This window comes from Meleagris gallopavo, chromosome Z (assembly GCF_905368555.1).
Source record: "Meleagris gallopavo chromosome Z, MGAL_WU_HG_1.1, whole genome shotgun sequence".
Lineage (NCBI taxonomy): Eukaryota > Metazoa > Chordata > Aves > Galliformes > Phasianidae > Meleagris > Meleagris gallopavo.
The window spans coordinates 55,561,896-55,576,106 of NC_139435.1; the positions used below are offsets into that span (position 1 = coordinate 55,561,896).

Consider the following 14,211-nt stretch of genomic DNA (forward strand, 5'->3'; position numbering starts at 1 on the left):
ATGATTGTTGTCTGTCTGTCTGTCTTTATGTTTTTGTATGAATTTATGAATGGGGATGATGAATCCGTAGAGAGATGCCCACTCCATTTGGGGAATGAGTGTCAACTTGTTTATGTAATACTGTGTTCTGTTTGTGATGAGATGTGTGAGTGCTGGTTCTGTGGCAAGGTGTTTATAAACGAACAATACGGAGTGTTTGGGGAAAGTTACATGGTATTAAGGATTTATGGAAACTGAAGAACTGTATTGTTTCCTATGTGGATTCTGAAGGGAATGTGAAAACTGTTTTGATGGTATAAGAAAGTGTAATTGTTAATGGTATACGGAAGTAGAATCAAGAGTACAAATAGTGGAATGGTGTACAAAGGAAAAAGGGTTAAAGAAGAAGTGAATTTATCTGTGCTGGCATGAGAGCAACCCCCCCGCACCGTTCCCTCACGAGCAGAACTTGGTGTGAGAGAGCGAGCCGGGGACAGAGACTGCTGCTGTAAACAGCATTACTGACAAAGGGGGAGGTGGAGGAGTAGGACGCTGGAAGTGAGAATAGCCTTCATCTGCAGAGACCTACAAAACCCGAAATCCCAGTGTTAGCACTGGGAGCCTCTGGAGAAGAGGCAGTAAAACTGAAATATGTTAGTAGTTGATGTAATGACGAGAGTTTGGGAAGTGAAAAGCTTGTGAAGGTCACAGGCTGAAGAAGGCAAAGATGTGAGAGGGATGTCAGGACTGAAGGCAGGTGAGCAACATGAAGGAAAAACAAACAAACAAACTGATTGAGAAACAGAGATAGTAAGGAAACTGGGAATAACAGCAGTGTTACAGCACTAGAGCAGGGCTGTAGGACCCAGAGATCCACTCAGAGAGAGGTGGGGGGTCTGGGAGAGCCCAGGGAGGGCTCTGCCCCACTGGAACAAAAGCAGTGTGCAGAGAGGGAAGAGGGAACCATCTCTGGTTGCAAAGGTGAAGGATGGGAACCAGGGAAGTTTGCCCTGGCAGATCCACTGGTTAAATTGCAGCTAGAGGAGCAGGATAATGAGGTTTATCTTTTGGTGGATATGAGTGCCTCTTACCACCTGTAAATGAATTTGTAGTAGGAGCTAATGCCCAGTAAGAAAAGGCTTACATTTTGGGATCAATTAAATGCAGCCTGAGAAAACAAGTAGGAATACATAAATTCTTGTACGCACCAAGTTACTCTGGCAAGAAATTAAATAAAACTGGAGCTAAGGATCAAAAACTGTTAACTGTTGAAAATTGTGAGTCTGGCTTTAACATAAACTGGGAAAAACAAGGTTGTAGTCCCAGAAGTTACAGAAATCTTGAATAAAATATGCTTAGGAATGTGGGTATCTGGGATACCTGTCAGAGCCAAAAATGCAGCCCTGGATAGAAGTTAAAAGCAAGGATTAACCCAGTCAGGGTAAAGCAGTGCCTTTTTAGGATATGTGACTGTAGAAGGATAAAAGAAATAATAGATAATTTTTGGAGTTTGGATTACTAATTGAATATGAATCCAACTACAGTACTCCAAACCTGCCAATGAAAAATTTGAAAGCAAGTGCTATAGTTTGGTACAAGATCTGAGAGCAAGTAATAGAATAGTTGAATACTCTCAGTGGTAGCAAATCCATCCACTTTATTAAGCAAGTTAAGGAATGAGTAGGTGAAGTTTACCTTCTGGATTTGAAGGCCCTTTCTGCCTGCTTTGGCCAAAGGAAGTCTAAGGTTATTTTCCTTTGAATAGGAGAACCCAAATGTGGGGAGAAAAGACACAGTTAACCTGGACAGTGTTACCCAGGGTTGTGAAAACAGCTCAATGATTTTTGAGAGCTGGTCAACTCGTGAGCCTGAGACTTGTGTTCCTCCATCCCAGGGTAGAACTTTACTGCAGTACGTGGATGTCACAGAAACAAAAGAGGACTGTGTGCAATGGACTGTGAGTTTGCTGAATTTCTTGGTTTAAATGATTATCAAGTTTCTCAACAGAAAGCACAAATAACTCCAGAGCAAGTGATGTATTTGGTATATGAGATTACAGCTGGACTTCAAACCTTAAGGACTGTCAGGAAAGAATCTGCCAAACCCGTGAGCCACAAAGTGCCAAGGAACTCCGTACATTCCCAGGAATGGCAGGATGGTGCTGACTGTGGATACACAGCTACTGTTGGGGGACACACAGGACTGTTGGTAAAGCCAAAATTTCATATGAAACGAGGAGGCAGGGAAACAAGAACTCGTGAAGGCCCTGCTTTGGGGCTACCAGCTTGCATTAAAAAAGGCAAAACAAACAAACAAACAAACAAACAAACAAAAAACACCAAGAAATGGTCCTGGGAGTCCTTGCCCAGAGCCATGGACTCTATCAAAGGGCAGTGGCACACTTCTCCAAACCGCTTAATGAAGTGAGTAAGGGATAGCCAGGGTGCTTAAGGGCGGTGGCTGCACTGGTACTCAGTATTCAAGAAGCCAGTGAAGTTATGCTAGGCATTATAAGAATAACAGTTTTAATATCTCATACAGTGTCTGCTGTATTGGAGGTAAAAGGGGGGCATTGGCTGTCATCCCAAAGGTTCCTGAATCATAGAATCATAGAACCACAAGGTTGGAAAAGACCTATAAGATCATCTAGTCTTCTCATTACCACTGCTACCACAAACTACTAAACCATATCTCACAGCTCCTCATCCAGACACCTCTTGAACACTTCCAGAGACAGCGACTCCACAACCTCTCTGGGCAGGCCATCCCAGTGCCTTGATCACCCTCTGAGAGAAAAAGTTTTTCCTCGTGTCTAACCTATACCTCCTCTGATACAACTTGTGGCCATTTCCCCGGGTCCTGTCCGTTGCATGGGAGAAGAGGCCAAACCCCTCTTCACCCCAACCTCCCTTCAGGAAGTTATAGATGCAATGAGGTCTCCCCTAAGCCTCCTCTTCTCCAGACTAAACAATCCCAGCTCCCTCAGCCGCTCCTCATAAGACTTGTGCTCCAGACCCCTCACCAGTTTCATTGCCCCTCTCTGGTCACGCTCCAGGGCCACAATGTCTTTCTTGCAGTCAGGGGCCCAAAACTGAACACAGTACTCGAGGTGCAGCCTCACCAGTGCTGAGTAGAGGGGGATGATCACCTCCCTGCTCCTGCTTGCCACGCTATTTCTAATGCAGGCCAGGATGCCATTGGCCATCTTGGCCACCTGGGTAATACCAGGCCATCCTGATACAGCAGGATGATGTGGAAATAATTGTAACTAATATTATCAACCCGGTATCTTTCCTTAGTGGAACTCCTGGACAACCAGTGTTTCATGACTGCTTTGAAACAACTGAAGCTGCAATTTCCAGCCAGTCGGACCTGAAGGACGATCCCTTAGTAGATGCAGAAGACACCTGGTTTACCAACAGTAGCAGTTTTGTGAGACAAGGAAACCATAAGGCAAGATTTGCAATAGCTGCTACTGACAAGATAATGGAAGCACAACCATTACCTGTGGGGTCTTTCCCCCCCTCCCTGAAATAACTGCCTGGACAAGAGCATGTTCTCTGTGTGCCTGTACCAGAATACTAGAAGGGAGTATGAGGTATGGAAGAGACATGAGTTAAGGCAAAAGGTGGAAAGTGGGGCTTATTTCACATGCTCAGAAGTAGTAATCTAGCAGGTAGAAATCTTGCTAGATTAAAGAAAAGGGGGGAATTGAAAGGTGAGAAGGGCCCCATAAATGAAAGTAAAAAGGCAAGAAAGCTTCGCAGTGACTGAGAATAAGGGGGTGAAAGGGGATAGTTAGAGATAGTTTATAGAAGTAAGAATGTAGAGCTTGTTAGAAAATAAGAGATGGCAGATACTGGGTCTTAGATAGTGAGGGAGATGAAGGCCATTCAGATAAGGTACTGTTACCCTACCCAAGGTTGTCCTTATCTTTCATTTCTCTATGTGATGAAATTAGATTTATTTCCTAATTATAGAGAGCAATATTTGTCATCCCCCAAATCAGAAATCTTCCCCATATGCACCATTAAATCTTTCTAATACTTGTAAGACTCCTCCAGTTGGACCTTTTCCATGTGAAACCTTAGAAGGCTGCTTAGTGAAGCACATTTAATAATTTGCATTATCATTTTAAGACAATTACAGAAAAGTGTCTGATGAAGAAGGGTGCTTTGTTTCAGACTTTTACTACTTAACTACTGCATGTGGTTATTTTCCAGTTTTACCCATTTTGTTTCTTGAACTTTTTTGAATGTCCTGATGAGTGCATTCTGAATGTGTATTTCTGTAAATGTATGTATCAGGACATATAGTTTTCTCTTTTGTTGTCTTCTGGTATAAATACACCTAGTATTTAAAAAGAAAAGAGCATCGGATTCCTCATGTTTCAGACTACTTTTTTTCCTTTTGTTACTGGAATTGTTTGCATAATTGCAGTCCTCTCCATGGAACAGCCTGTGCTTGTTTTGTGTGTGCTGCTACCTCTTCTGCTTGAGTACATGCTCAGTTTTGGTCAGAGCCCTTCAAACCTCCTTTGGTTTCTTAGGTAACAGCACGGGATCACAGAATTACAAAGGATGGATTGGAAGAGGATCAGACAAGAAACTGAAGTAGCATTTTTTTTTTCCCCAGATTTTTGTAGGGCTGAAAGTATTTTTTCCTCATGAAGCTGTACTTGTTTAATCTCTTTTTAATTCCTCAGTGTCTGGCTTGCCTATCAAAAGGGCGGATTTTTCCTTGCCATTTTGAATACAATTTTCTTAATATTCCTTTCAAAACTCTCATCATGCTGAAAAAATGTCTTCCTGGATTATTACACAGTGTTGAAGTTCTAAAAATTTAAAGCTCACATTTGATTATGGAAATGATTGTGAGTGGCTGACTGCTGTTCTTCACCTGCAGATTAGCGGTGCTGATATTGGGCTCCCCACATGTCCTTACAAACCAGTTGAGGCTGCTCTGAGCATCTGGGGCTTTACTTACTTACTTACTTACTTACTTATTTATTTATTTATTTATTTATTTTTAACAGAGGTGATGGAGTACAAGGATGATTTCGGTTTAAATGACCTATTTTCTTATGAGATGAAACATAGAGAACTTGACAAACTTGATAGCACAGGCAGAGTTGGAGCCCATCTGCCATGGGAGCAGCAAAAGGCAAACACCTGGAGCTGTGCTGGGTGGGTTTGGGCAGTTTTTTGCTAGAAGGAGGATAGCCAAGTTTTATGCAGGTAATGGAATACTTGTTTGCTCAGTGAAAGACTGGAATGGGAGCTAGACACAAATTGGATGGTGGATGTTTTGTTTTGTTGCTTTTTTTTAAACCTAGGTCCTTGTCACTTAAGGTAATGTGGCATGCTGAAGAGGAGGCCTGTAGTGGTGCTGATGGCATTCTGTGAGCTGCACAACAGGCACTGGTGTTGGCTAGCTTACATCTCTGCAGTCAGTGTCCCTGGTTGTTACTGCTCTTCCTCATCCCTTTCTGCTAACTGCAAGCTGCTCATTTCTCAGAGCTCTTTCTACTTGTCACACTTCATGCCTACTTGCTCATCACCTGTTAGCATGCCGTTGGGCTCAGATGCTCTTTGCAGCATGAAGACAATTTGCTAAATGTAGATCTCTTATTTTGATCATGTCCATTCCAAGGCAACAGCATGTAGGCTTAGCAAGAGACTTCTCATTTGGTCATAATTGGTTTACCCACTGTTTTTATACTCGAGGGCATTTCACACAGAACAGTCTTTCTGAACACTTCGGGAGCTTTGTGGGACGGAAACTACTTGTCCAGTTTGAATGCTGGCTTGAGTCCATAGCAGTGTTTTTGACACAGTGATGAGGGAGATAGTGTGAATGTGGTATACAGGCAATTATATACACGTATAAATAAATGGTATAAACATATTAACACTGAAAACTGCAAGTCTTGCCTTTCTAACTTACAGGTTTTTCTCTCTTGCAGGATATTCCTGCAACCTATATTCACTTGAAAAAGGCAATTGTCAGTAACAGAGGATGAGTGTTTTTCCTTAAGAAACTGTAATTCGTCTTCCAGAAGGGAATCTAAGAAATAGTTATTAAAATGTATAGTGCTTTTTGTTCATTGTAGTTTGTGTTTATTAAGTTCTGAAATTGAAACATTGTTCTGCAGAGCTCTCTTACAAATTCCTTGATAGCAGGAAGCAGTTCTGTTATTTATTCCTGTTTGCTTTTCATAAAATCAGGGTGTTGCCTGATATGCACCTATTTTAAAGAATTCTATCTGTATTTTTTATTTCTTGTTGCTCCTCACTGGCAGAATTCGATATTCCGTTCGTTTGTTAGGGAGGCACTGGCACATAGGCAGCAGATGTCATTTCTGAACAGATTTTCATCCATTTATAGCTGAAAAGGTAACTACGTTACTTGGGAAGTTTTAACAAACATCCAACCCCAATACCTCAGCCCAAAGAATGACTAAGGTATGCTCTGATGAATTATCTTTTACCTTCACTGCAGCAGAAGGGCTGACTAGGCCTAGAGTTAGTTTAGTTAATGTGAATAGCAGTGCTGATGGTGACATGATGGCAGAGTTCTTAGTGCAGTTTCCTGCGAGGTTGACTGATACTCCTGCATGCTCACAGCTGCTCTTATCTACCTTTTCTATACTGGGACTGTTGTGGGGAGATTTGGAAAAGCAGCATTTCAGACGGTCACCTAAGGTGGAAGGTCAAATTGGGAAGATAAAACTAAAAGATGGCATTTAGTGAAGTGCCTGCAGAAAAAGGTGTGACTTCCGATAATCTTGCATTGTATGGTTATTCTCAAATGAGCTGAGTAAACTTTTTAAGGGCAGCAGTAGTACTGATGCTTCATAACTTTGGAGTGTAGTAAAACACATAGCTTATATAGGGTGACTGCTCCTGATGCGCACTCTCCTTGTGGGAAAAAAATAGTTTCCTGCAATTTATCCTTACTAGTGCTTGAAGTTAATTCACTGTTTGTGAACAGCAACCAGTTCAGAATATTTGCGTTCTCAGTAGGACAATTACATTAATTTTTTAAAACTAAGTATCTTAAGATTGGTATACCAATTGATATAGCAGAATGTAGTCAGAACATAATGCAATTCTGACTCAGAGATTATCGTCCTTTATCATGTGTTGGTAAAAGTAAATAAATCCAATTCTGCCCCTGTATTTAAGAATATATTCCAAGTACTGGTATGAATACTTGTAAAATAATAAAGTATACTGTATAATATTCATAAGTATTGTGCTTCTGATCACAAGCATATTCTGTGGAAATGTTTTAAAACATGAATAGAGATTTCCCAGTCTTTCACTTTGTCCACATACAAAGAAGTGCAGCTGTAGAGTAGGGCACAATCTCAGATGCTAGGTGTTAGGTTTTGAGTGAGAAGGGTAAGGTCATCTACATAATCATAGAAAAATCTGTCTTACTCTCCTGGGGCTTTCCAGTCCCAGCTTTAATGGATTGAATGCATACCTAATATGGCCTCAGCAGGTTTCTAATAGTGATGTTTCTAATATGTATATATTTTGAAATAACACAAGATTTACTTGTGTCATTGATGTGACTATGTTTTTGTAGCTTGGAAACGAAGTATTGGAGCTTAATTCTCTACTCCAGTGGTACCCAGTAACACACAATAACTTAAAATCATAGAATCATAATTCATTTAGCTTAGAAAAGACCTTTTAGATCACTGAATCTAGCCACCAGCCTGAACTACCAAATCTTGCCACTAAACCTTATCCCTTAGCACCATGTCCACGCATCTCTTAAATACCTCCAGGCATGAGAAATTCACTGCTGCCCTAGGCAGCCTGTTCCAGTGCTTGACCACCTTTCCTGTGAAGATAGTATTCCTAATATCCAATCTAAACCTACCGTGGCACAATGTGGGCCATTAACTTCTTCCTCCTTACCACCAATGGTCTGTAATATCACTCAACATAAAGGGCAAGTCAGGTACTCTTGGCTCAGGTAGTGTATGGGGCTGCTCTGATTAATCACCTGAGGCGAGCAATGAGTCAGCCATGGGAGCATAGGTGAAGGCAGTTCACCTGTGCTGCAGGAAGGGGTGGAGCCTGGCTCCACCTCTCTAGACCCATTTAAGAGCTGACTGCCAGGGGGGAAGGATCTCTCTGGGATCTGCTCCATCAGAGTCTATCATGTGAGCCTAGGACAGGGTGAGTGTCACTAAAATGAAGATCTCTGCAAGTCCCTCAGCACAGTCTGTATTTGTTTTGGTGTCCGGGGTTTAATAGAGGAAGAACTCAAACATAAATCTTTCCATGTTATTGCTTCTTCCAGTATTAAAAATAGACACTCACTTTTACTCATCTATTTTATATTAGTTTTCAGTTGCTGATAGACAATGTCACCTAGCTCTGCTTTCATTATAATCTAAATATATATTTTTTAATGGTCAAATCCTATGGAACAGCAAATAAGAAACCTGCATATCTGAAAATATTTTTTTCCTTTTTATTTATTGACAGTTTTTTTTTTTCTTAGTAATTCTAATCTGTAGCTATTGCATTAGGACCAATAACTGTAAGTAAGTTGAAACACCAATTTCCTTTCTTTCTTTAGTTTAGAGAAATACCTCTATGTATGTAATGTAAGTACCTCTATGTATGTATGTAAAACCTTATTTAAACCTGAAGTGTTAGTAGTTAGATATTTGGGAAATAAAGGCAGAAAAGATGAGTCTGGTCCATCTCTAGCACAATGAGCCACTTTCTTTCCTCCTTGCAAAAAGCAATCAAGTCTATTATGAAATCAGCTTTCTTTGTGTTGCTTCTGCTTCTTCTATGATGGCACATGCAATACACAATCTTCTCAATACCACTGTTACATCCAGCACTCTTTGTTTTTTCCATTCTGAATGCTTACCTCTGTTGTTGTATGTTTCTATAAGTAGTTTTTTCTCTCTTCCCAGTGTCTTATGAAGAAGGCAACAGGAGCATGGCAGTAGTATTGAAGCAGAGAAAGGAGAAATATTTTACTTAGAAATGAGTTAAACTTCCATTCTACTGATCTGTTCCTTTTTGACTGTTATAGTTACATTTTGAGGAGAGGGAGTAAGAAAAGTCTAGCTATAAACTTTAATGTTTCTATTTCTGGGACTGCTTTCTATTCTAGCTCATTCCACACAATGTTATTGTATTCTTAAATAACAGGGGACAAGATTTTCTGGCTTCATGTAACTTTGAAAGCAGGCATCAGCTTCAAAAAAGAAATTGGCAAAGCTTCATAGCAGGGGAAAAAATATTTTGCTTTTTCCCTCTGAAATCATACAAAAAATAATATAAAAATTACCACAAAATCATTTAGGTCAGGAGGAGCCTCCTGAGGCAGTCCTGCTGGCTGCTAGCAGAGGCAGGACACCAGAACGCGGTCCAGACAGATTTTGATCCTCTTTGTGACAGAGACTCCAATGCTTCTCTGGGCATAGCTGTCGGTGTTTGACTGCCTTCACAGTAAAAAGTAAAGCTTTCTTACGTTCAGTGCTACTGATGTGGCAGCGTAGCTTTTCTGACATGAAAGAACAATCTCTGCTGTTGTTAGGGAGGTGAGTGAAATGTGTCCATTGGCGAACTATCCTTCTGAAGCCTGAGGAATTGTAGTGGGTGCACAAATGGATGTGGCAGTGCTAGTGTGCTGTTTGGTTAGAAATGACAGAAAGGTCACATCATAAAATGTGTTACGAGACTAAAGTGAAATACTTGCTTAGTATTGGGTTGGCACCAGCAGAAGTTCTTATTAGTCCCTCATTGAAATATGAATCATGTAAGAAATCTAATGTTATTGACCATGCTGATGTGCCTTGTCAGTAGAAAAGTTCTCAACCGTAGTGAAAATTAAAAGTGCTGGTTGTTAATGCGGATGTTTTCAGTAAGTCAGTACCTATAAATGGCAACAGTAGGCACTGTGCAGTGCAGTAGTGCTACATAATAGACAACTGCCAAACAAAACATCTCTTGGTAGCTCTGAATAGGCTGAGCTGTTCATCCTATGTTTTGGCAGACTTCTTGCTTGGATTATGGTTAGGGAGACAAGTTTGTTTCAATTAAAAATTCCAAGCACCTTCTCTGTTACTACAGTTGGGGTGTGTTGTAAGGTTTTTGCCTACCTCTCAGTTAGACAACACGCTCAGGAATTGCAATGTCTGGGAAACCTGGAGCAACTAAAACTGCCTGAAAAGGGGTGCTCTGCTGATCCAAGACAAAAGAGCTCAGCTGAAAGAAGCTGGGGGGAGAAGAGAAAGCTAAGGAAGGGGAGGGTAAAGCAAAGCTCAGATTGGAGAAACCATTGTAGAAAATGAAGTCGTATAAAGCCTTCCTCACTTCTCTCTGACCGCAGAGCCCTTGCTCTTACCAGGATGAAGCTCGAATAGCTTTCAGTTAGGAGCTGTGCAGTACTTCTGATTTGTAGACTATAAAACATGTATTGGAAAGCTGGGCCTGAGTACCACACAGTGTTGCCATAGTCTTACAGTTTCTGCTGACAATGTGAAAAGTAAATAATCATGTTGTTAGAACTAGAAGCTGAGACTGTAGAGAAAAAGGCATTTATGTGCCGTGAGTTCTTAAGGGAAGGTTGTGGTTAAAAAGAATTTGAAACAAGATGATGTATGGTGATGTTCTCTGTGCTTTGTAGTATCATAATCCAACTACTCAGAACATCTCTCTCTCTAAGTGCTAAGAAAGCAATATGACTTCTGAAAATACAGGAGTTTTCTCTCTGTCTGGAAAGGTATAGAAAAACAAATAATACTGGTATGAAAGCCAGGGGAAAATCTGTTCAAGGTCTTTGTGTTGAATGTTTTTTGTAACAGTGCTGGTAATCTGGTTAAAAAAACTGTATGCCCATCTAAAAGTACTTGGAGTAATCTGTAATAGATAGTAAATATTTAATATTTCTAGAAGAGTAAATGCTTTTTTGGTTTTGAGATAATAAAGAACATTTCTTATTTCCATTTGGATAAGTGCTTTGTGTGCGGATGTACTGTTCTGGTACTGGAAAATAAAGAAGTGTTTGTTCTGATCTGCCCGTTTACAGGCTTTGCAGATGAGCATACGATCAATCAGTGTTAGTATCTACTTTCTGTCCTTAAGGTCACCATGCTGTATAACCTACTGACTTTGGATTTTCCTACTTCCAGTGCTGTTATGTGAAATTTTTGGGAAAAAGTTAACAGGAACTGAATGTTTTAATTCCATGCTATGTAACTTCTGTTTACTGTGTTGCTTATAACGTGGGTGGAGTTTCTGAGAACTGTGACTGCTGAAATGCACATGTGAGCATACAGGTGTATGTTTATTGTCACTAAGTCTGTGACACCGTTTTTCTCTCGTGTTATAATCTGTGTTGTTCTTTAAGATTAATTTGGATAATGTAACTTTTTTCCTTCTCTGGGGAGCCTAAGAAATTTTAAAGAAGGTTCTGCTTGTCTCTTTTTAGTATTACAAAGGCAAATAAGTGCCAGAAATTCCCTTCTCTGATATTACACTTCTTATGTACTGGGAGGGAAAGTAAAAATAGCGTTCTTATTTGTACTGCTATGGGAAGCCAAGTTTATTCTTGTGAGTACCCCAAAGAGGCAAGACAAGACAGAAAAAGGAAACAAAACAAAGTCTTCAGAGCAGACTTCGGAAGGTACAGAGTTGGATAGAAATGCACCGTTGAATTTGTTGTGGTGACATGCGTGTGTGTAGCTGTTAGGTGGTTGCCCAGACCGGAATATGACTTCCATAGAAAGAAAAATAATACGAAGAAGGAGGATAACTTTCTCTTACCCCATAAGTGTTGGTAAGATTTGTTATTCTGTACAATTCTAAATAAAGGATCTGCAAGTTCTTCATCAGCTTTAGTTAATTAGGTCAAACAAGACTCTTGGGAGTCCTGAAGTCAGCTTAAGAGATCACTGCAACTCAAAGGTGGAGCACAGCAGCTAATTTAGCAGTAAAAAAAAAAAAAATTCCTCAGAGTTATAAGATGTGATGTGGGTATGATTTCTGTTGAAATAGCAGATTACTGCAGAGAAACCAAATGTAACTGCCCAATTTAGAATTTGGTCAGATCAATAAATGTAATTTGCTACTTCTCTGCAGAAAAGAGAGCAGGGGAAAGAGTGTGGAATAAGATTCAATCCACTGGGAATAGGTGGAATTCTTTGCCAGCTGAGTTTGAAAGACACTTCCTGTTGACTCCTTTTGAACCTTCTGAAACTCCTATCTAATGTAAAAGTGGGCAATAGGACATGATGCAGTTGGGGCTGGTCTGGGTGTTGTAAGGCTTCCCTGGTTACTGCAGAGGGGCATTAGTTCAAAACTTTCATTGTAGAACAAAAGTCCTTTACTGAATCACTGGTGTAGTTTTTAATCTCATATTGATGTATTTTGAGACTTTTTAATTAGTGAGGTGGCTTTTACTTCAAAACTGATGAAACCATAGAAGTGGTATTTAAAACAAACAAACAAAACAACAACAAAAACATGAAGAAACACCCAATCATAAACCATGCAGTGTCTGAGTACTAGTTTAGAACTGTCAGTTCTCATCTTGGAGGTTTTGGCTCCATTTTAGCCCTGAAATGAATTTTAGCCACTGAAAAGAGGGGTTTGTTTTGTAAGTTTACCTCCGTTTCAGTTATTTGCTGGTTTTCCTTACTTCACTCCCATGAATATACAGGGTGGAAACACAGTGCTGATGATACTTCACAGACACTGTTATTGGCAGGTGAGCTCCTGGAAAGATACCGTATGTGGTTGCCTTTCTTCTTTCTGAGCCAGTTTCAAAGTTACCTGCAGACAGGAAACACCTTTAGCATGGTTGTTCAAGTGTTGTGAAAAGGATGTTTGGAAAGAGTCATAGCAACTTGACTGGACCAGGTTGATGCTAACAGAAAACTCAAAGTCATCTCTAGTCCTGTGTTCTATGATTTGATAGCATTATGGAAGTGTTTTGTATTTTTCATAGTTACAGTGAAGGATGGAGTGTTCAGAAACTTGGCCATGAGTGTAAGTGACAGCTGATGGTCTTAAAAGTGCTGCGCTGAACATGAAAGAGGCAAAGAGTAATTATTTCCACTTTGAGTTGCATCTACTTCTTCAGTTTGTCAGAGAGTGTGTTGAGAAAACATCTAATTGCTTAGCAATCCTAATCAAAGGCTTTTAGCTGATTTGCCATTTGATTACTGGAAAATATTTGAACATTTTCTTGATTGAGTTGTGAAAGGTACGTGCAGAGTGATTTGGAACATGATGAACATTTCAGTGCTGTGTGCGTAGGGTGGATAACTTTATTATTTGGTATATTTGGTCCATGGAAGGGGAAGCTGGAGATGAAGTGTCATGGAGTGTTTTGTGTCACTCTACTTAATATCTTAGACACTTTTGTACCTTAAATTGTAGAGGTTTGTACAACTTAAGAACTTTGGAACCAACTTTTGGAAAGTTGGGTGAAGTCCTTCTCATGCTTTGTTCAACTGAGAATTGCATTTACTTCACTATGTGTAGTTTTTTGAAGATCTTTAGTGAATGTCATGAGTTCTGCATTTTTGCCTTTGGAACAGGCCTACAGAACAGTAGAATCTGCGTTTACTAATTATTAGGTCATGCCATACAATGCAGTCTATTTCAGTACATCTCTTCTTTAACACCAACTTGCTGAAGTTCTGTTGAAGTGCTTCATATTTTGAATTTATCAAGGATTCTTGTAATTACTCTTTTGATTCTCTAGTTTTAAGAAAATTAGTTCTGTTGGTTCCTTAGAATGACTTGTTGAAGTCTGGGAGCTCTGAAGGATTGAAGTAGTCCCATATTATGAGGAAAATAAAATAAGATTAGTTTGTAAGCAGGTCTTACATCATTAATATGTGAAAAGCTACAATAATTGGATTGAAATGTGCTTACCTTTGAAGACCACAGAATTTATGGGAAGTTTGATTTAAGGGACAGTATAACAAGCAGCAGTACGTGTTGCATGTTTCACTTCTCATTTATGTCTGCATATAGATTCACATATTTATTAAGAAACCAGACATTACTGGGTATATAACAAAAGATTGACTATGAAAACAGAACCCACAAAAAGTCTTCATCCAATCGTATGAGAGGAATGCATGCTTTGAGTTGCCATGGAGGTGGATAGATTTTAATAGATTTTTAAAATACAGTTAGATGCAAGTCGCTGTCTGGTGTCCTTGACAAATCT

General features: G+C 39.9%; 1 long non-coding RNA gene across 2 annotated transcripts in view; it reads left to right on the forward strand.

Moving 5' to 3' along the window:
* Positions 1-14,211, forward strand: part of LOC146542297 (uncharacterized) — a 33,432-nt gene that overhangs the window by 15,143 nt on the left and 4,078 nt on the right. Inside the window, exon 1 of one of the 2 annotated variants that reach the window (XR_014880659.1) lies at positions 6,131-8,177. The exons of the other annotated variant lie outside the window; for it this stretch is intronic. This is a non-coding gene — a long non-coding RNA (uncharacterized LOC146542297). Of the gene's footprint in view, positions 1-6,130; positions 8,178-14,211 lie in introns of those variants that run through there. 2 annotated transcript variants of the gene reach the window in all.